The sequence below is a fragment of the Carettochelys insculpta genome, chromosome 5 (assembly GCF_033958435.1).
Source record: "Carettochelys insculpta isolate YL-2023 chromosome 5, ASM3395843v1, whole genome shotgun sequence".
Taxonomy (NCBI): domain Eukaryota; kingdom Metazoa; phylum Chordata; order Testudines; family Carettochelyidae; genus Carettochelys; species Carettochelys insculpta.
This window is the reverse complement of record NC_134141.1, coordinates 105810293-105832875: the sequence shown is the minus strand read 5'-3', so window position 1 is coordinate 105832875 and position 22583 is coordinate 105810293. Positions and strand designations below refer to the sequence as shown.

The following is a 22583-nucleotide window of genomic DNA, read 5'->3' as shown; positions in this document are numbered from 1 at the left end:
ATATACTTGGTAGTGTTTGCAGGAAGTAGCTCTTGATTGGTAAAAACTAAACTGCCTGCTTGCTTAGAGTAAATATTTCTCTTGAAGTATCTGTTTCCCAAATACATTTCAACCTTTAAAAAAAAAAAAAAAAAAGAGAGAGACCCTTTCTTTTGATTAAGTATCGCTGTTATGATATCATACTTCACAGTTTTTTGTTTTGCAGATCAGTATCTGAATTGGGCTGATGACAAATCCATGCTGACCTTTTAGCAAAGTCTGCATTTCTAAAAGATTTCTTCTGCCAATTACTTTGTGGAAGTATTACGCATTATCCAGGGGGTCACACACTCACAGTGGACCCTTCCTGATTCAGAATCTATGGCATAAGTTATTGTAGAGTAATATGCTAAATTAGAGCAAGAGATAAATACCATGACCTCCAATTATATTGAGCTGGTCCTTGTACAGACTGGAAAGGATAGTCAAACCATATTGTGACAAGCTGGAGTACATGAGACTGTCACCTAATGAGCTGATCATACCACTGAGCCTGCCAACCTGCTCTTTGGGGCACCCTACCACTCTGTCCTTCTGCACCAGAACCTCTCATCTCCCCCAACAATGGCAGAGAGTAAGACTAAGACTAAGTGCCTTTAATATTTATTTAAACTCCAAAGTCCATCTCATATCCAAAGTATGATACTGATTTTCTAATGACATTTGGACTTTGGGCAACATTAAAGGAAAAGGGGGTTTGGAACTTCTGGTTATTATCAGAGTCAGGGACTGCAGTGAATATCATTTTTTCACAGACAATATCAAGACATGGTTATTTAATTCAGTATCTATTCTTCATATGCATCAAGCAACTTCCTGCTAGGGGGAAAAATAAACTGGGTTGAACAGTGCTAACGGAATCACTTGTGCACAAATCTGAAAATTATCATTACCAAAACCCAAGAGTCTAACACCATTTCTCAGCAAAAGTTCCATAGAGATCTTGTACTACTGAAACTTAATTTTTTCTGTAAGTAATGGTAGTGTATATTAACACATGGTTGAGCATTACAAATAATTAAGACCAAATTACACTTGTCAAAAGTAAATGGTCAAAAGAACCATACAATGTGGCTTTTTTTATTTTTTTTTTAAGTGTTCCAGTTAAAATGCATTCATTTGATATAAATCCTTTGAAAGTAGCAGACAAGAAATTTAACCAAATTGGGCAACAGCTACAATTGAACAAACTGCAATGATAATGCATAATATCCAATAAACAGACAAACATTTAAATTATGTTGCCAAAATCTCAGGGTTCTAAAAAACTGTGAAATTGACAATATTAATGGAAAAATAAAAAGCATATTATGTTAGAAAAATTTAATTGTGCCTTTAAAGCAGCTTATTAACATGTAGCTGTGTTTTCTAGATTCCAGTAAAATACTGTACTACAATCATTTTATAATTGTCTGATAATCCAGAGTAGTGCAGCCAGTCCAGCCCCCGGGGAATCAGAGAGACAAGGTGGATGTGCCAACTCAAAGCCACACCAGATCCTGCAGAACAACAAATGCAAAACCTGCATATTGATGTGGGAAACTGTGTGTAACAACTGAGGTTGGAGCTTGATAGGTCAGTGCAGAGAGACCCTGTAGAAGCTATTGATTTTCAACTGTCATCCCTCTTTGGAGTTAGGCACCTATGTTGTTTAAGGAGAGGTGGCACTCCCTTGTAGCTTCTAGCCTCATTGTGAGAATGCTTATTTGGGAGGTGGGTGACTTCCAGTTCAAGGTCGTCCCCCCCACTTCACCCAATGTAAATAAAGGGGAACCGAAAAGAGATCTACCACCTCTCCGGTGAGTGCCCATACCATTGGGATTAGTGATGTGGCGTGCTGTTTCTGTTTTTTCCAGGTTACATACGAGCCCTCAGGGAATCATAACTTATTTTGAACTATCCAATGAATTCAGTTTTGAATGAAAACAAAAAAGCAGTCCAGTAGCGCTTTAAAGACTAACAAAGTAATTCATTAGGTGATGAGCTTTCGTGGGACAGACCCACTTCTTCAGACCATAGCCATACCATACCAGAACAGACTCAATATTTAAGGCGCAGAGAATCAAAAATTGTTATCAAGGTAGACAAATCAGAAAAAGTGTAATCAATAACAATTTTTGGTTATCTGCACCTTAAATATTGAGTCTGTTCTGGTATGGTATGGCTATGGTCTGAAGAACTGGCTCTGTCCCACGAAAATTCACCACCTAATAAATTATTTTGTTAGTCTTTAAAGCGCTACTGGACTGCTTTTTTGTTTTGATAGAATATAGACTAACATAGTTCTCTCTCTAGTTGTGAATGAAATAGTCAAATTTCAGGTACAAGTGAAGAACATAAACTCAAAGACGTACGAAGAAAGCAATTTTAGCTGTTCCACGCACTGCAGGAGAACAGACAAGATACTATGAATGTGGCTTAGCTTGGCTGCAACTTCATGCCCTCTCTGGCGAATATCTGACAATAATTCATCCAGTGCATGTTATCCTTCCTTTGTAATCTGTACCACTTGGTGAAGGGCTATCCTCAGCACCCTTACTGTTCCATCTGGTACTACAACTGTTGTTGGAATCCCACCATCTGTCCATAAGAACAGGCTAAGTAAGATACATAACAGCTTACTACAGTAAGCCTCTCCCATATCTGTGGAAAAAACTTTGGGATGACGTTCCAATAGTTAATGAAATATATAATCATTGATACCATGGAAACTAAAATAAGAATAATTACTTGTTAATTTTCTCAGTTCCCCTAGCTCCTGCTCCTGAAGTGCTGCAACCCCCAAGACTACGGCCTGCCTGTGTAAGGGAGCTGCTGGCTTCTTACTGAGCTGCAGTGGATTTTTTTTGTTTGACCTTGTTGTTACAGGAGAAAGGGAAATGGCTGAAGAGGAATTAAGATCCTGAGACTGGCAGTGCTCCATGGACAACAGGGAGAGGCCAGTTCTCTAGATCAGCCAGACTGACAAGGCAGGCTGGCCAGCCAATGAAGCCAGTGAAGAAGTTGAGAGCCCAGGGCCTATTCACTAAGGGTAGGCCTATACTGCAATTAGATACCCAAGACATTCAAGCTTGGGCTGCAGCCTCAGCTCTATGACCCTGCAAGGTAGACAGGGTCCCAGAGCTCAGGCTGCATCCTAAGCTGAAATGTGAACACTGCAATTAAAACATCCCATAGGCTGAACCCAAATCAGCTGGCATATGCTAGCTGCAGGTTTTTAATTACAGCACAGACATCCATTCTGGGATTCACTCTGAGACCTCTTTACCTTTGGACTTCCCAAGAACTTAGTTCAACTCCAGATTTCATCACTTGGGTATCTATTTGGCATCCAGTGAAGCTAGGCTGAGCTGATCATACTCAGAAGACAATGGGGGTGGATGGGGAATACATCACTGCTCCGAAGTTACACAGAAACCCTGCCCCTTTCAATACATTACGTCTTATTGCATTTACTGTACGTTACATTACACGTTTTTGTATCAGTTTGGTTACTTTGCAGCAGTGCTCTTTTACTGCATTGTCCATGTTTGGCTTGCTCTTACTTCATCCCTACATTCCTAAGATTATGTGTACACTACAGGGCTTGAAGCAACAAGGCTGTGCCAACAGAGCCTCGCTGCTAAAAGTCAGCTTGTGTGAACGCTGTTTGTGGGCACTTTTGCCGACAAAATACTTGCACCTCCAATGAGCAGGTTTCTGCTTTCTGAGCAAGAGTGTCCAAATCCATCTTGGGGAAGTGCCACACTACCAGTGTCAAAGCAGCATGCCCAGGTCCAGTAAGAAGAGACTGAACTTGTAAAATTGTAACTAAATTTTATAGCACATCACAACATTTTCAACTTTTTTTCACCCAAGTAAAAGCACAAGGCATCCGTGACTGGGTGGCCCCAGCAAATACCATTTTGCAGAGGCCAGTTCATCAGCTGCTCATAGCATCTGGAATGTCTTTGCGCCTCTGTCTTGCTCTCACAGATGTGCAAGATAGAGCTAAGCAATAACACCACAAAACTGGTATCCCTTTGCTGTCTCTAGACTAGTCATGAGCAATTGCCATCTCCTCTTCGGCTGCCAAATGCATTCTCCTTTCATCTGATTGTTAAATAATTCCTTCATATGCCCACAGATTCAGTAAAAGGCTTCATCAGCCAGGGAAGCAGAGGATAAGCTGGGTCTCCTAGAATGACTAGGGGAATCTCAACACCATTTATGTCTGTACTGGTCCTGGGAGTAAATTCTGCCTTTTTCCTTCAGTGAAAATTAACATGGGTTCCTAACGATCCTTGCATTGTGGACCTCCCATGGCATTCAATCAGGCCTTGAGCACAATGAGGAAAATACTCTTTTTGACTTATGAGCTCTGAGGCCTGGTGTGGGAGACAAAATACAGGCAGAGTCCTATCAGTAGCACAATACAATTTGGGAACTCTTAACAGGCAAACTCAACAAGAACCACCTGAGTGCTACCAAATTTTGACACCCATTATCGCCCTATAAACATATTCACAGCAGCACACACCTCTACCACAATAGCCAACCTGCCCAAGCCAAACTGAGTTAACTACTTACCAGTGGCAATTCAGTGTTGAACTTCCAGATTACTAAGGCTACACGCTTCTGCATGTTTAAGGGATCTCATGCTGCTGTCCTGACACTGCTGCTCTGTGTCGAGATGCAAGCAGATTTTACGAAGCCAAAGGCTATTCGATTTCACAGCCACTGTTAGCAAGCATGTTGGGGGGAGTCTGACCTAGTGGTTGGAACAAGAGTCTGGCCCTCCAGTTAGAGCTGAATCCAAAAAGGGTGAGTCCAAGAGAAAAGCCAAGAGTCATTACTAGGTGTCATAAACCTAAACCTAAACCAAAGAGTTAAACAGGAATCAGAGTCGAACGCTGGTGAAGCTGCAGCTCTGTGCCAGGTGTAAGACATCAGGAAGAAGTTGAGGGTTGGAACGGGTCCAGAAACAGGCAGAGGCAAGACTAGAGATAGAGGTAGACACAGGACCAAGCAGAGCAGTGAGTTCGGAACACATTATGAAGCCACTGGACTAATGTTCCTTCTAATTTTTACCACCCAAGCAGAATGAAGGTTCTTATGTGGACCAACGTGGAGGTGCCGTCATACTGGTACACATAAGAAAATTCACGTGGCAGGGAAAGGGACAAGGGGTTCTTAGTGTATGAGAAGGGTCAGGCCTGGGGAAGAAGGTTGATGAAAAGGAGTATGAGGGCTCTGGCTGGAGGTGTAGACTCAAGTGGGGTTGGGGGGGAGGGGGCTCAGGGCTGGAATGGAGGGTTGGGATGCAAGGGCTCTGTCTGGGTGGGGCCAGGGATGAGGTGCTTGAGGTACAGGCTGCTCTGGGAGGAGGACATCCTCTGGCCCTCTCTCACCACAGCACCTTAGGGACAGGTGAGGGGCACCTTTCCACCATCACAACAGTTCCATCGGGAAAAGCTGGGGGATGGGCACCTCTCTCCCAGCCAGGACAGGTCCAGTCTAGGGTAGATGGGAGACATGGAAGGCAGCTGGAGCTCTGAGGAAGCTTTGGGTTGGTCCCATGGGAGAGAGAGAGGCATCCCCCCCCCCAGCACAGAGCTACTGCAGCCTAGGGTAGAAGGTACCCCACCTCCCCAGGCCCAACACAGAGCTGCCACAGCCAGGGGACAAAAAGCGCCTTTCCAAGCCCTAAAACAGAACAGCAGCAAGAGGAAGGAGACACCCCCTTCTCCAACCCACAGCTGCCATGGCCAGGCAGAGGGACCCTTCCCTGCATCAGCTCTGTGCTGGGGCCACCTGGCAGAAGTAGTACTCCATGCACCCACCCAGAGCCCCAGCACAGTTTAGGAAGGAATTTAGCACTGGACCGCTGCCCTCAACAGAGCTTACGTATCAACCTGCAGAGTTCTTCAACTGATCAGATGGCACTGTCAGACATCTTTTATCATGGCCAGCTGGCCTCCTTATGTTGCTAGGAGACTGGCTTTGCTACAGGCTATGACCCTGACACACTACTTTTCACTCCACAGTTCCTTTCCAACAGTCAGTGCTTGTTTCTCAAGTCCAGAAATAGTGCTGCACTCCATGAAGCTGCTCCAGGGAAGTTTATTCACAAGCATCTGCTCAGTGTCTTCCTTTTCCTGCTGATTGTGGTGCAGCTGTCAAACCTGTCCCACAGCACAGCAGCTGTGCCACCAGTCCTCAAAGCGTTCTGTCAAGAGTCGCTATTACTCTTAACAGGCTCTCTTTGGTTAGTCCCTCATCAGAGCAATTATTGGCTCCTGGCCTCTAATTAGGCCTAGCAAACTGCTTCAGTCCCTTTGGGCCTTGCTTCTGGAGACGGCCTGGTGCAGGGATATTACCCCTTCACTCCCCTGGGTCTTTCTGCATCCTTTCCTTCTCTGAGCTTTCTCCTTATGTAGCAGGCCTTGTTTCCTCTATTGGTTGTAGCTGCTACAACCACCTTTTTGACTGGCTGTCATGGCAGTTGTGCAGCTTGCTCTGCAGAAAGGGCTGCCTCTGTTCATATGGGGGTTGTAGATTCCATTACAAGCTGCTTTCCAAAGCAAAAAGCAACTCATTTGTAAGAGCTCAAATATTCTCTACTAGGTTCTTACTATCAGTTTTTGTCAATGTTCTGTCCATGCTGCCTGACAGCATTCTGAAAATTAGAGGAATCATGAATTTTTTAGTTTGGCCACAAGTTCCAGAATTCCAGTTACTTCAGATGGCATTTGCTATGCATCCCACTATGTCCATCCCAGACTGTATAGAACCCAGCATCAAGGCAGAGCTGTGTGGGATACCTGCCTACACTGCTGAGCATTCACTCCAGATTAAATCCTTGCTGTATAGATGTAAGGACAAGGTAGAAAAGAGCTGGCCATATGGATGCAGTTATTGTGGGTCACCTAACACAAAATAATTAGTGCACAAACACAAAGTGTGGATTAAACCCCTCATGTAGAAAAGACTTAAAATTCTTTTGACTTTCCACCCTGGGATATGAGGTTTTAAAAAATGGTGTCAGGTTACTTGTTTTGAACCTCTCATATAGTTAGGGCAAACTGGCCTTTACTATCAGCTGCAATTGTGACTTTTGGTAAAATAAGAAAGAACCTGAAGTTCTACTGAATATCAAAGTTTAAGAACAATTGATTACCTATTTTAATTAAAAACTCTTTGCTTTCTAGCTACAGTAAAATAACACAGGAAAAATTATTCATTTCTGATCCAGATCAATTTAAAAATTCTAAACTATTTTAATAAAACAAAGAAGAGAAATGTGCAAAAAGGCTGACTTCAAGATCTGCCAGGATAAGTACACCCAAATACTAAACAAGAAAGTAAGACGAGATACTCTCCCAAGACATTTATTTATTTTTCTTTTGATCTTTATTTTGTTTATTTTTACCTTTTTCATCAGCATGGCTTTAAAGCTTTTATCTAAACAAAGAGAATAACTTCAAACAGCAAAAGAGTAAACATATACGTTAGCTATTATATGACTATTAAAGGAAACAGAAAAAAAGAGAAAAAACATGGCAAACTGGTTTTACATGCTTGGAGAAGAGAAAATGGAGAAGGAAAGGTCTTCGCTCCCATCAAGTCTTTATTATTAGAGATCATGTAGCTAAAAAAAAAAAAAAGCTCTTCTCTCTCCTCCAGTTTCTGCATCAGCTTATGAACGTAGGCTGGCACGGGAGAATGTTAAGGGATATGTCAGTGACTGCACTGTCAACAGACCCAGGCACTTTATGCTTGTCAATGTCTTTCACAGTCAGAATGCCTATGCCCTTGTGCACCTCCAAAACCCTTATATAGTAGAGGTTGGGAAAGTCCTTGTCAGGTCCATTATGTTGTTTCCTTCTTAAAATAACTCATATTTGACTGTGAGGGGAAAAAATGTAGCAACTTTAATATTATGAATAACAAATTTCAAAGCTTTCAGCAACTTATTTGTCCACCATTTCCTGGTGAGAGACACATGAAGTATTTTGTTGAAAAGAACACTTACTTTTATCATCTGGATAAATCTGGTCGAGGAGAAAGACAAGCCAGCCTTAATAGTTCGACTTTTGTTAGACATTAATAGATTATTAAACAGCAATTTATAACATCTCAGGATGGTAAAGTACCGAAATACAGTTTCTCATCAGACAAAGGAGTTCAAATTTAATTTCCAAAAGCAATTTTCAGTAAATCATTAATATATTTAGTTATTTCCAATCTTCCTGAATCCTGCTGAATGGCAATGGCCACCTCCTTCTTCAACTGAATATTCCACATGTTCTTTCATTGCTAAGTGTTTCTGCTAAGTGTTGCATTCTCCTAGCCATATTCATGTTTTTAAGAATTCTCCATACTCATTGTGCCACACCTGTGACCTGATGATTTTTCAAACTTTCTTCTTCCATTTTTATTTCCAGTGGGCCTTCTGAACCTGTTTTCCATGGAGTAAATGGATGCAACACACTAAAATCAATAGGAGGCACAGTTGTTATACACGAGAAAGACTGAACGGTTATCACAATGGACATTTTCCTGGTACTCTCCACCTTCCAGCATGTCAAAACATGACTACAAAGAACAGCAGTACTGTATCCATCGTCAACCCTGTTCTAGAGGGGATGTGCTCTTCCAAGGGAAGCTCCATATGGCACCCCAAGATAAGTCAAAGAACTATGTGGAAGAGAGGGAAACTCCTTCTCTGTCTTCATAATACTGGTTGAACCTCTCTCATCTGGCACCAGTCAGGTCCCAAGGGTGCTGGACAAGAGAATTTGCTGGACGAAAGGAGGTCAATATTTTCAAGCAAACTTCCACTGCTTACTGGGCTCTTAAAAGACATTTAGGGATAAATTACAGCTAAACAACAGCACAGAACACTCAGAGCCAGGACTGGTAGCTGTAGACAAACTTTACAGGACAACATAAACTTTATGGGAATCTTGGCCACATCCATGGCAAAATGCAACACATGGGCCTGATCCAGCCCACAAAACCACTTGATTCAACCCATCATCTAGCAAGAGCCTCAGACCATGTGCTCTGCTAACCACATAGTTCCACGAGGGTCCTACACCTTAGTACCCTGCCCAAGATAACAACCTCCTTCTTCATCCAAACTCCCTAACAGACCCACCTCCTCCTGAACCCTAATCTCCTACCTCGAGCTCTCTTCTGCACCTAACCTTCATCCCAGACCCTGAACCTCCTCCATTACTACCATAGAGGAGTACAGCTCTTGATCTCTAACCCTTGGAGTGCCTCCCCCCACCCCGGGTGAAAAATTATTGCCCATTCCTGACTAGTCACATCATCTTTTAGTCTTTTCTAAATGTATAATGCATCAAATACCACAACAATTATGTGTTTGAAACTAGACAAGCACTATAGTCTTGAATGAACTCACACAGAAAAATGGTAAGAGACAACACCACCTTATCAACTGGGGCTGAACTTTTCACAAAAACAATGAGGAATCCTGTGGCACTTTAAAGACTATTGAACTTATCTGAGAATAAGCTTCATCAGATGCATGGATGATGCGACACAGGACTTCACTGTTTTTGCTGAAACAGACTAACACAATTACCCCTCTGAAACTTTTTACAAAGCAACCTCTGAATATCTGACCTTTCAATACTTATTCTCAGGGAACCTACACAACACGTTCAAAAGGTAAACCTGAGAACTTAAGTTCATAACGCTGCTAGACTCTAAAAATCCTGGACTTAAAAGGGACACTGCTTTTATGACTCATTACAACAATATGTAACTAAGGAACTGTTGCCCTTAATTCCCCTCTTCAAATTCTCTTTGCATAATTGTTCAGTTCAGTTCAAATGACTGCTTCCATTGTGCTACCCCTTCTGCTTAATAAAACGTCTCAACTAGCATTTAGCTCCGACACTCTGCTTCCTTCCCCAGACTTGAAGAGGTCAAGTCGAAAGCTTGAACCTTCCACTAACAGAAGTTGGTCGAATTAACAGTATTACTCTATGTCTACACTTGTAACTGACTGACAAAACTTTTATCATTCATGAGTGATCTTCTGCTGACAAAGCAAAAATTGCTGTTCGGGGTTGAAGTATTTTGTTGGCAAATGTGCTGACAGAAAGCATTCATATGCACAGATGTTTAGTGACATGGTTGTGTCGACACAGCCGGGCTGCCAAAAGCTGCGTAGTGTAGGGATACCTTTCACCTACCTTGTCATTTTTATAGAAAAAGACGCCTTTAGGGAAACATAATGAAAATGTTAACTTTCAAGGAATAACATGAATGATTTTATGTTACTTCATATGCTTTCTTTAATATATTACAAAATTTACTTTGCTTTAAATGAGAAAAGCAGCTGTTCACTTTCTATTAAGAAATCTGTAAGTGGCAGAACAAAAAAAAACCCAAACAAACAAAAAGAAAAAAAGAAAACACACACACACAATTTCCTTACTGAATATAGGGTATAATTTTCTTTGCAAGAAGTTCGAATTTGAAGCTGCTGGCAGGCCCACTTAATTATGGCCCGTCAACAGCTTCAGAATCGAAATGAAGTATTTTTCATTATGGTAATGACCATACATTATATAGCATGTGCAATTATGTGAACTACAGCTTTTGTTTCACACAAGGACTCTCATTATAACTGAACACATTTTAAATAAAGTGGTGGCACAAATGTCAATACTTTGCGTTTGAGGAGTTTTTTACCACTACAAAGATTCATTTCCTTGTATTCATGTGTTTTATTTTTTTGTGCCATGGCACAAAACAAAACAAAAATATATCCAGAAGGATGTAATCACGGCAAAGAGTCATTTACGGAAAGGAAATACTTTATACTAACAGAATGGAAAAAAGAGTCATTCCTCATACTAATACAAGACTTCAGTGGACTTACACCATGGATTAATTTTGCCCAGCATGTTTTCAATGCAAGAAGGAAATGATGGACACGTGGTTACAATTAACTCAGACCAAATGTTAGTGACAAGCTCTCTAAATACGATTTGGCACAGGAATTGCATGTCCATCCAGCTCTGTCCATCCAAGAAAACCACAGCCAATCTTTCAACCAGCCAATAGCCTCCTGAAGCCAAATGAAACCATCATGTTGTCAGCATATAAACCTGCTGTAGTCTAAAAACAAGAAGAAGTGCAAGCATGCTGAAACAGCGGCATCCCTCTATTAATAAAAAGTATGGAAAAAAAAACAAATCCAAGAAGATTTATTCTTAACATAAAAGCATTAGAAATAAAACATGAAAAACAATACACATGCTAATAAGCTTACCAGAGATAATCCCCACACGCAGTACTGCAAGGTTTCTTGTCACTGTCATTATTTCTAGCCTTTCCCTAAGGACTTCTACCCACTCTGGGACAGAAAGTCCTGTCCATTTTCTGCATCAGAATGAAGGCCCTGGCCCTGAGTCAGTTTAAATTCAGATTATCTATCCAAGAGGCCTGTCTTTATTTACTGGTCTCTATAGAATTCAGTTTGAATCAGTACATGAGAACTAAGAATGGCCAATGGTTCACCTGGCTGAGGAACCTATCTTCTGACACCGGGCAGTTGCTAGATGCTTCAGAGGGAATGAACAGAACAGAGCAATATATGCAAGACTCTCCAGGTGATGGTGCTCACTGGGCAGCACTGCAACCTAAGTGAACTTCACTTTCAATTCCTGGAGGACTGAGGGTCCCTCTCACCACACATGGAACTGCATACAATCCCTGCCCCTCAGTGATACACAGATTTAATATGGGAAGATTGAATTTAATCCAATAAATTTTGGCCAGGATGTTTTCATACCCACCAACATGTATTTTCCTTAGTTATTTAGTTCAGTTGATTAATAAATTACATAAAATTGTAAACTTATGGAGGTTGATGGTTTCCCCTCAGTGCTCAGATTGTAAGGACACCTGCACAGATAGACAAATCAATAAATCCCCTAGTGATGATCGACAGAATTCCACCCATTAGTTCTCAAAGTGGTTATTGGGAGATCCTGAAAGTAGACACTCAGAGAATGGGAAATTAATAAGGAAGATGATAGGAGGATTGTTTTGATTGAGTGAAAAAGGCAAGGGGGAAGCAGGAAGAAGAGAGATTAGAGATAGTGGCAGAAAAGGAGATGTGCAGCTCTGAAGAGAAGTATAAGTTTAATGTAGACGGTTCAGCAGGACAGATAGCTATCACAGGCTCTGGGTCAAAAGGTGTTGGCAGGGAAGAGCCAGCTCCGTGCCCCTGAAAGGGGTGGGGCCTTGGACAGAAAGGGTAGGACCAAGGGAAATCAGCCCTTGCTACCAGCACCTGGGAGCTTGGGACTCCTTTGAATCTCTGGGACACAGAGCAATTGCCCCCTTTGCTCCCCTGTTGGTGGGCTTGGGAAGGGATTCAAATAGAACATTACAAGGTATAAGCTTTGAGAAATACAAAAGACACAGAGTTGAAAATACAACATTTTCTGCAAGTTAGCATAAAAGCTCATAATAAAGGTGCTTTATTATACTGCAAAATAGTGGGGAGGGGAAGGGAGAGAGAAATTCATTCTGAGAAGAAAGGAACGAAACTCACATTCCCTTGAAAAAAATAAAAAAAAGCCCTGAGGTCATAACAAGAAGCAAAAATGTAACACATTTGCTATACTTATAAGAGAGCAGAATCTTCTCATTTAAGTAACTTAAAAACTCCAGTTCTTTTCAACCATAAGTCATAACATATCTTTAGGAAAAAATTATGCAGATTTACTTTATATATTATTTACCAGTGAAAACTAATGAACAAACCTAATGTGGCCACTTCTAAGAAGTGCAAAATGTTAACTTTACGTTCCAGAGATATTTTAACTCACTAGAAAACAAAACTTCAATTTAATGAAAGTTTAGAGGTTTCAGCATTTGATTTTGTTCAGCAGTGGGGTGAACCCAAGAACTTTCAAAGTTTTACCGTGTGAAAGTGTCCAAAGTAGGTAAAAGGCCAGATGTTAAGACATTTGAGAGTTAGGTCAAGTTTCCTACTCTACCTGATGTAGTTTGATGTTACCTAATTGACATTTTTGATGACACCCTCTGATGGATGGGAGGGCTACTACCCTTGTTGAGACATCCCAGACATTCAGTTAACTGAATTACCTGTAAAGGGTTAGAGACAAGTGGGTCTTTGAAAAGTTCCAGGAAGTGTTGGCAGGCAGCTAGGTGAGCCTATGGGAAGAGAGAGCGAGGTTTGAACTGGAAGTACTAAATGGTCTGGCAGTCTTTTGCATGGCCAGAGGAGAGATACCAAGATGAAATGAGCCAGGAACCACACATGGAATTTTTCAGTAATATCCATACCTATAAAGGACTGAATCTTGGAACATCTATGTAAGCAGAAAGGGTATGTTGTCAGATGTGAGCAGGTTATTTTCATTTGGGGTTTGTTTTGTGGGACTTCTCTGTCTGATTTACATACCCTCTGTACACTGTAATTGTTACACAGATTCCCTGGGAAGCAATACTCTGTACTTTAATCCACCTTTTTAGTTACTCTGCAACACCTAGCAACCAATTATACTTACCTAGTATGTCGTCTTTGTTTCATTAATAAAATCACTTTTTAAGACTATGATCCAATTTCTGTGTCCTAGAAGGCAGGAGTTTCTATATACATGTGTCTCAGATTGAAATGTCAGCTATTAAGAAACAGTCTGAAAACAGACTGCATTCTCCTGAGGTAGGGTTAAGAGTTTGGGGTTACTTCATATGGAAGCATCCCAAGTATGTCTCCCTCGGTTTGCAAAAGAGGTTCTTGCACTTGGGTAGTGGCTTTATTTCCCCAAAGAGGGGAGTTGGGTGTGGCTGACATTTTCCCCAAAATGGTTCACAAACCCACTAGATCACAGTGAGCAAGACTTGCTATATAGCGCTTATAGGCCGTGTCTATACGTGCCCCAAACTTTGAAATGGCCATCCAAATGGCCATTTCAAAGTTTACTAATGAAGAGCTGAAATGCATATTCAGCGCTTCACTAGCACGCGGGCGGCTGCAGCACTTCAAAATTGACGCGCTTTGCCGCCGCGCGTCTCGTCCAGACGGGGCTCCTTTTCGAAACGCCCCGCCTACTTCGAAGTCCCCTTATTCCCATCAGCTCATGAGACTCATGCCATGGTCTTCTTTTTCCCCCACCAGTGTGGAGATAGCAAAAGCTGCTTGCAAAGCCCATCAGGGCCTGCAAATGGTTCTGAAGCCACCAATCAACAACACAGTAAGAATGTGGATGACAAGAGGAGAAGATGAACAACAAGAACAGAAATGAAGCAGCAAGGAAATCCTAGATCAACACAAAAATCTTTCAACAGGAAATGTTGTTGTTTGTTTCAGGGATGCAGTTTAACTGAAGGGTTATTGCCCCTTCCTGACTCCATTTGATCTATGATTTGAACTGCACAGACAGATGGGAAAACATGTAATTGTTGGGATTGGCAAATATTTTCTGCTGCAGTTAATGGGACTTGTGCAACATTCTTGAGTCTTGAAATCACTTTCTGTGAAATCACTAGACATTGTCAAGTTGTGATGAGATATTTGAATAGGCTGTCAATACATTGTGTCATAACATAAAATCTCACAACAACACTGAAAAGAGTTTGCTCTGCCGAACAAACTTCGAAGATTTTCAATACTCACTGCCACCCTCATTAAATTGTTCAAAATGTAATTCTTCATCATTCAGATTGGATACAAAACTGCAGCCTGCAAGTTAAATCATACCGACAGAACGACACTGTAGGCTTCCCTCCAAGGTGCTGTTCCAAAGTATGGACAACAGTCCCAATCATTACATTTTAACATAATCTCTCAAAATTGTATTAGGTAACCCATTTTATAAAGATTTTTCAATCCCTTGCCTGAAGTTACATATCTAGAATATATTTTGGTAATGTTATATGTGATAAGGTTATAAATTGTTTAGGAAGGACAGACAGGGGACAAAAGGAGGAGGAGTTGCGCTCTATGTGAGGGAGCAGTATGATTGCTCAGAGCTCCAGTATGAGGAAGGAGAAAATCCAGTTGAGTGTCATTGGGTTAAACATAGAGGTGGAAGTAACAGAGATGATATTGTAGTTGGTGTCTGTTATAGGCCGCCAGATCAGGGAGAGGAGATAGATGAGGCTTTCTTCAGGCAGCTTAGTGAAGCTTCCAAATAACAGGCCCTGGTTCTCATGGGAGACTTGAATCATGCGGACATTTGTTCGGAGACCAATACATCAGCACACAGACAATCCAGGAAGTTTTTGGAGAATGTTGGGGATAACTTCTTGGTACAAGTGCTGAAGGAATCGACCAGGGGCCATGCGCAACTTGACCTGTTGCTCACAAACAGGGAAGAACTAGTAGAAGAAACAGAAGTGGGAGGGAACCTGGGCTGCAGCGACCATGAGATTGTAGATTTCAGGATCCGGATGAAAGGAAGAAGGGTGAGCAGTAACATACAGACCCTTGATTTCAGAAGAGCAGACTCTGACTCCCTAAGAGACCAGATGAGCATGATCCCTTGGGAAACAAAGATGAAGGGGAAAAGAGTTGAAGAGAACTGGAAGTATTTTAAAGAAGACTTACTGAAGGCACAGGAACAAACAATCCCGCTGCGTAGTAAGAAATGCAAACATGGTAGGCAACCAGCTTGGCTAAACAGGGAAATCCTTAGTCAGCTTAAATTCAAAAAGGATGCATACAAGAAATGGAAACATGGACAGCTGACTAAGGAGGAGTATAAACATACGGCTGGAGAATGCCGGGCAGTAATCAGGAAAGCGAAAGCACAATTGGAACTTCAGCTGGCAAGGGTGTGAAAAGTAACAAGAAGGGTTTCTACAGGCATGTGAACAATAAACAGGTTATCAGGGAAGGTGTGGGGCCATTACTGGATGAGGGAGGTAACCTAGTGACAGATGATGCAGGAAAAGCTGAAGTACTCAATGCTTTTTTTGCCTGAGTCTTCACGGACAAAGTCAACTTCCCCAGGACGGTCCTAGATGATGTGGTACGGGAAGGTGGAGGGCAGCCAGCTGTGGGGAAGGAACAAGTTCTGAGCTATCTAGAAAAACTAGAGCCACGTCTACACGTGCACACTACTTCGAAGTAGAGGCACCAACTTCGAAATAGCGCCCGTCACGGCTACACGTGTTGGGCGCTATTTTGAAGTTAACTTCGACGTTAAGCAGCGAGACGTCGAAGTCGCTAACCCCATGAGGGGATGGGAATAGCGCCCTACTTCGATGTTCAACGTCGAAGTAGGGAACGTGTAGACGATCCGCATCCCGCAACATCGAAATAGCGGGTTCCTCCATGGCGGCCATCAGCTGAGGGGTTGAGAGACGCTCTCTCTCCAGCCCCTGCGGGGCTCTATGGTCACCATGTGCAGCAGCCCTTAGCCCAGGGCTTCTGGCTGCTGCTGCTGCAGCTGGGGATCCATGCTGCAGGCACAGGGTCTGCAACTAGTTGTCGGCTCTGTGTATCTTGTGCTGTTTAGTGCAAGTGTGTCTGGGAGGGGCCCTTTAAGGGAGCGGCTTGCTGTTGAGTCCACCCTGTGACCCTGTCTGCAGCTGTTCCTGGCACCCTTATTTCGATGTGTGCTACTTTGGCATGTAGACTTTCCCTCGCAACGCCTATTTTGATCTGGTGCTGCCCAACGTCGACGTTGAACGTCGACGTTGCCAGCCCTGGAGGACGTGTAGACGTGTCAAAGTTAGACTCAGACTCGCAATTTGTCAGACCACTCTGTTTTATTAGCAAAGCCGCTCTGCTAATACATTTAGAAGTGAGCCCCCCGAGTGGGGCTTGTGTCTCTTAATTTATACAGTTTTTGGAGAACAAGTTACAGACAAGTTACAGACAAAAGAAGAAAAAGAGTTTAGTCACCACCCTCCAAGATCCCTGAGACCAGTCACGTATCTTCAATTACCTGCCACCCTTAACAATCTCCTTTAACAGCTTCCAGTTAACTTAACTAATTGCCTTTCACACCTTCCATTCTGATGCCTGCTTCTTCGACGCACTGGCTCCATCTTAATTGCTTCTCCATTCAAAAGCTAACTGTCCCTACATGTGCTCCCTCAGATACTTTGTAACATGTTTTGGCATGCCCTCTCATATACAATGTATCCAGCATGTCCCCTTATACAACGTTATACTTATACAATGTTATACTTCCACAGATGCTATTCATCGAAATAGCTTATTTCGATGTAGCATGCACGTGCAGACGTAGCCTAGATGTGCACAAGTCCATGGGTCTGGATTTAACGCACCCCAGGGTAATAAGAGAATTGGCAGAGGTCATTGCTGAACCTTTGGCCATTATCCTTGAAGACTCTTGGAGATCGGGGGAGATACCGGCTGACTGGAAAAAGGCAAACATAGTGCTCATCTTTAAAAAAGGAAAGAAGGACAATCCAGGGAACTATAGACCCATCAGCCTTACCTCAATCCCTGGGAAAATAATTGAGGGAATCCTCAAGGAATCCATTTTGAAGCACTTGGAAGAGGGGAAAGTGATCAAAAATAGCCAACATAGATTCACCAGGGGCAAGTCCTGCCTGACCAATCTGATTAGGTTCTATGACGAGGTAACAAGCTCTGTGGACATGAGGAAGTCAGTGGATGTGATATACCTTGACTTCAGCAAGGCTTTTGATACAGTCTCCCACAACATTCTTGTACATAAGTTAAGGAAATATGGATTGGATCCTTGGACTATAAGATGGATAGAAAGCTGGCTTGATGGTCGGGCCCAACAGGTAGTGGTCAATGGCTCAGTATCTGGATGGCGGTCTGTTTTAAGTGGAGTGCCACAAGGCTCGGTTCTGGGGCCGGTGTTATTCAACATCTTTATTAATGACCTGGATGAAGGACTGGATTGCACCCTCAGCAAGTTTGCAGATGACACAAAACTAGGGGGAGAGGTAGATTCATTGGACGCTAGAGAGAGAATCCAGAAGGACCTGGATAAATTGGAGGACTGGGCCAAAAGAAATCTGATGCGGTTCAATAAGGAGAAGTGTAGAGTCCTGCACCTGGGGCGGAAGAATCCCAAACATTGTTACATGCTGGGGACCGACTGGCTCAGCAGAAGTATGATGGAAAGGGACCTAGGGGTTATGGTGGATGAAAGGCTGGATATGAGTAAACAGTGTGCCCTTGTAGCCAAGAAAGCTAACGGCATACTGGGGTGCATTAGGAGGAGCATTTCGAGCAGATCTAGAGAAGTAGTTATTCCTCTTTATTCGGCACTGGTGAGGCCACATCTGGAATATTGTGTCCAGTTTTAGGCCCCCCAGTATAAAAAGGATGTGGATTTGGTGGAGCAGGTTCAGCGAAGGGCAACAAAAATGATTAAGGGTCTGGAGCACAAGATCTATGAGGATAGGCTGAGGGATTTGGGCTTGTTTAGTTTACAGAAGAGAAGAGACTTAGAGGTGATTTCATAGCAGCCTTCAGCTTCCTGAAGGGGAGCTCTAAAAAGGAGGGTGAAAAACTGTTCTCAGTGGTGTCAGATGGCAGAACAAGGAGTAATGGTCAGAAGTTGAAGAGGGAAAGGTGTAGGTTAGATATTAGGAGAAACTTCTTCACCAGGCGGGGGGTGAAGCATTGGAATGCATTGCCTAGAGAGGTGGTGGATTCTCCATCCCTTGAGGTTTTTAAGTCCCGGCTGGACAAAGTCCTGGCTGGGATGACTTAGTAGGGGTTGATCCTGCTTGAAGCAGGGGTCTGGACTAGATGACCTCCTGAGGTCCCTTGCAGCCCTATGATTGTGAATGTCTAAAACAGGTTTAGATTTTAAAGATGTGAGAAAATGTCTCCCAGAGCTCACAAAGTTACACTGGAGCTCTGAGACAGCACTCCACACATAGCAAAATACAGTGCTGGCAAACAAAAATGGTACACACACAAATTAGTTGGCATCCCACTCAATGAGTCATATTAAAAATAGTCAAGTCTGTCCACAAAGTTAAAAAAAAAAAGTCAGGAGAGCATAAAGTCTGTGGAATTCTCTCTGCAAGCTTCCTCTTGCCCAGAATGCACCTAAAATATTTATTTGGATAAGACACATACATGCACGTACACACAAAAATCTCAGATTCTTGAAAGACTTGGCTGTCTGCAACTTTACTGGGAGTCACTTGAATTAATCCCTGTGCACTGATGACAGATTATGTTTCTTTTAATGGACCACAAAGCTTGTATTAGCAACTATTACAAAGCTAGTAAAATCATCTACTAGGGCACCAGAATTGCTCCCACACCTGATACTCTTATGCCATGTGTTATAATTCACATCTTGGAACCATATTTTATATCAGTTCCAGGCTCATAAACAAGCAAAATTTGACCTCATAATCCAAGTTCTGTCAGTACTTTACAATATAACCAAGTATGACTGACTGCTTTTCTAAAACAACCATCACATGGCATTTGCATTGGTGGCTTAGCTGTGTCAGTCCCCCAGTCTTAGACTAGGAGGATGAGGCAATAACTTTTATTTGTTGGTGGGAGAGGCAAGCTTTCAAAGTAAAGTGAACTCTTCATGTCTGGGAAAGGTCATCAAAGTGTCACAGCCATGGGTAGCACATATCTCCCCATTTGGGCAGGCTGTGCCTGAGCACTGGAAACTGGCCCTACACTGTGCTCTACCCCCATTCAGCCTCCTTTTCCCAAGGCCCCAGCACCTCTCTGCTTCCTCCCTCAAGGGGTGTCCTGTCAGGGGGCAAAGAGGCACAAGCAGATGCAAGGGAATATAGAGAGGGTGTGAAGGAGAACACCGGAGTGGCTTCAAGGGAAGCAGATGTATGAAAAGCAGGAACTCGGGGAAAATGGAGAAGCAGGAGAGACAGGCGGGTGGCTGGGGTCACAGGTGAAGTAGTGGCAAAGTAAAATAAGCAGCAGAGGGGGTCATGGAGAAAGTGACAGATGGCAGGCAGGGAGGGCTGGGGGGAAGATGTGGACCAGGTAAGGAAGAGGAGCAGCATGAGCACTCAAAAGACAGGAGCCTGGAAGAGGGGCCACATATGGTAGACCACAGGTAACAGTAAACAAGGGAATATTATTTCTCACCCAACAGTGGCCCTTGCACTCTCTGCTCCCCCCAAGGGGAGCCACTGGGGAAGAGCAGGACACTGGAGTGGAGCATTGGGGCAGAGTATGGGTAGGACACAGGCCAGTCACTCTTTGGGCAGCGTTACAGTGAGCTGGATCCTATTTGGAGTGGTTTGACCTCCCTTGGCCTATTACACATACCATTATACAACCTACGGTCACTGTTAAGTAAAAGATTGAAGGGAGAATTCAGCACAATTAGTCATATAATCTAAGGGACAATTTGAGGAAAAGTAGACCAATACCAACTATGTGGGTGAAACCAGGTAATCACCATGATCTCACATGAACTCACACAGGAAAATGATACAATGCAAAAAAATCTCATATATTTCAACATTTCATTTCAACACATCAACATTTTTCACAAAGTAATCACTCTCTGGCCTGTCAGTTCTTCTCTTCAAAGGAAAACTTCACGACACCTTTAATTAAATTCATAAGTTTGCTAGACACTAAAAATCCTTGTTTACAATTTTACCTTTGTCACAACTACTGGAAGCCATTAACCCCCTTTTTGTCCTATGATTACTGGGGTGTTAATGGGCTATTTCACCTTAAAGGGTCCCTTCAAACAGTGATTCTCAACCAGAGATATATGTACACCTAGGCTTATGCGGAGGTTTTCCAGGGGGTACATCAACTCATCTAGATATTTGCTTAGATTTACAAAAGGATATCTATAAAGCACTAGCAAAGTCAGTACAAACTAAAATTTCATATACACAAGGACTTGTTTATGCTACTGTGTGCTATAGACTGAAATGTAAGTACAATATTTACATTTAAATTGTTTTGTTTTGTTATATGGTAAAAATAAGAAAGCAAGCAATTTTTCAGGAATAGTATGCTGTGAAACCTTTTTATCGTTATGCCTGATTTTGTAAGCAAATTATTTTGAGAGAGGTAAAACAGGGTGATGGGTGTGGAGTTACACAAAACAAATCAGAATCCTGAAATGGGTACAGAAGTATGAAAAGGTCAAGAGAAACTGCCTTAGAATATATACTAAGTGCTTATGCTAAACTATCTGTTCAATTTTTCATTTAGCTGTGAAACCCTCAGTACCCTTCCCAGATTGAAGAAGAGTTCTGTGTAGCTCAGAATCCTTGGCCCTCTTTCCAACAGAAGCTGGTCCAGAAAGAGATATCACTTCACCCACCTTGTTTATCACAGGACATAACAGTTTCAGCTCACTTTTCCAGCATCTCAACATTTTCATTGATTAGTTTGGTATTCATGAAAGTGTTGACTAGCAATGTGAACGTTTTGTAATACTGCACCTAACTCAATTCACAAAATCCCTCTCATTCATGACCTGGGCAACTCTTGACCAGTGTGACTGGATGTGGATACCTCTCACTGGGACAGAAGGGGTTAAAACCCTTTGGGTGGAGAAGTTCTACCCCTCCAGCCATACTGGACACAATCCAAGTGCTGCAGGAGTATTAAAGGAAGCAGCTCAGCTAGATTCTGGATAGGAAGCACTTGCTACAGGAATGCCAGAAGTAACCCAGCTAGAAATCCAAGCAGTGAGAGCTGGAGACCTGGGAGTTTGCACCAAGCCTGTGAAACCACAGGGGCAGACAGGTGAGTTGAAGCCTGAGGGCTTGTGCTGAAGCTCATATCTTATCTATACTGGGGATGTGTGTCCATGTGCAGCAATTATGCACAATGTACTGTTTCTAGGATTATACCATAAGAATTTCATGACATTATGGCTGACATGATAACTCCAAGGATAATGCTGCATTTTAGGAGACTAGGTTGGACTAACCCTCTTCCTAACAATTATTTGAAAGAAGACTTCTAATGTGTCCTTTTTGTTGCAGCAAGAACAATGATTAAACCTTACGACATGCATGCTCACGGCCATTATCGTGTGCCAGCCACTTTACATTCTAAATTAAATTGATCCAAGTATTGATTTTTGGGCTGTCTGATTTATGCAGCAATTAAAAGTTGTGTGAATCACAGCCTCCTCACTGAATGTAACATATTAGCAGAGCTCCACAAAAACAGAAGTGGAAAAACTACAAATCTGCACTAAAATACTCACTGTTTTGCTTCACCTTATTCTGCACCCTTATATTTTTGCTTTTCTACCTTATTTGATAAAATAGCATATTTTGTGTCAAAAAGGTGATGATTCACATTTCTAACCGTGAACACTTGAAGCCCTCTTTGGCTTGCACTGGAACCACTGTCCCTATATATAATCATTTGCAGATGGGAGTCTCAACTGACATATGAGTTCAGTAAAACAAAAAAGCAGTCATGTAACACTTTAAAGACTAGTAAAATATTAGGCGATGAGCTTTTGTGGGATAGACCCACTTCAGATCTGAAAATTCTGACTACAGACTAACACGGCTACCTCTGTATGATTTCAGTGTTC

At 42.4% G+C, this 22583-nt stretch overlaps 1 protein-coding gene across 4 annotated transcripts in view; it reads right to left on the bottom strand.

The window, feature by feature from the left end:
* The window catches only part of PRLR (prolactin receptor), a 235159-nt gene that overhangs the window by 181467 nt on the left and 31109 nt on the right, over window positions 1–22583 (bottom strand). The window contains exon 1 of one of the 4 annotated variants that reach the window (XM_074995679.1): window positions 13183–13201. The exons of the other annotated variants lie outside the window; for them this stretch is intronic. The gene's annotated coding sequence lies outside the window, so the exon portion shown is untranslated. Of the gene's footprint in view, window positions 1–13182; window positions 13202–22583 lie in introns of those variants that run through there. 4 annotated transcript variants of the gene reach the window in all.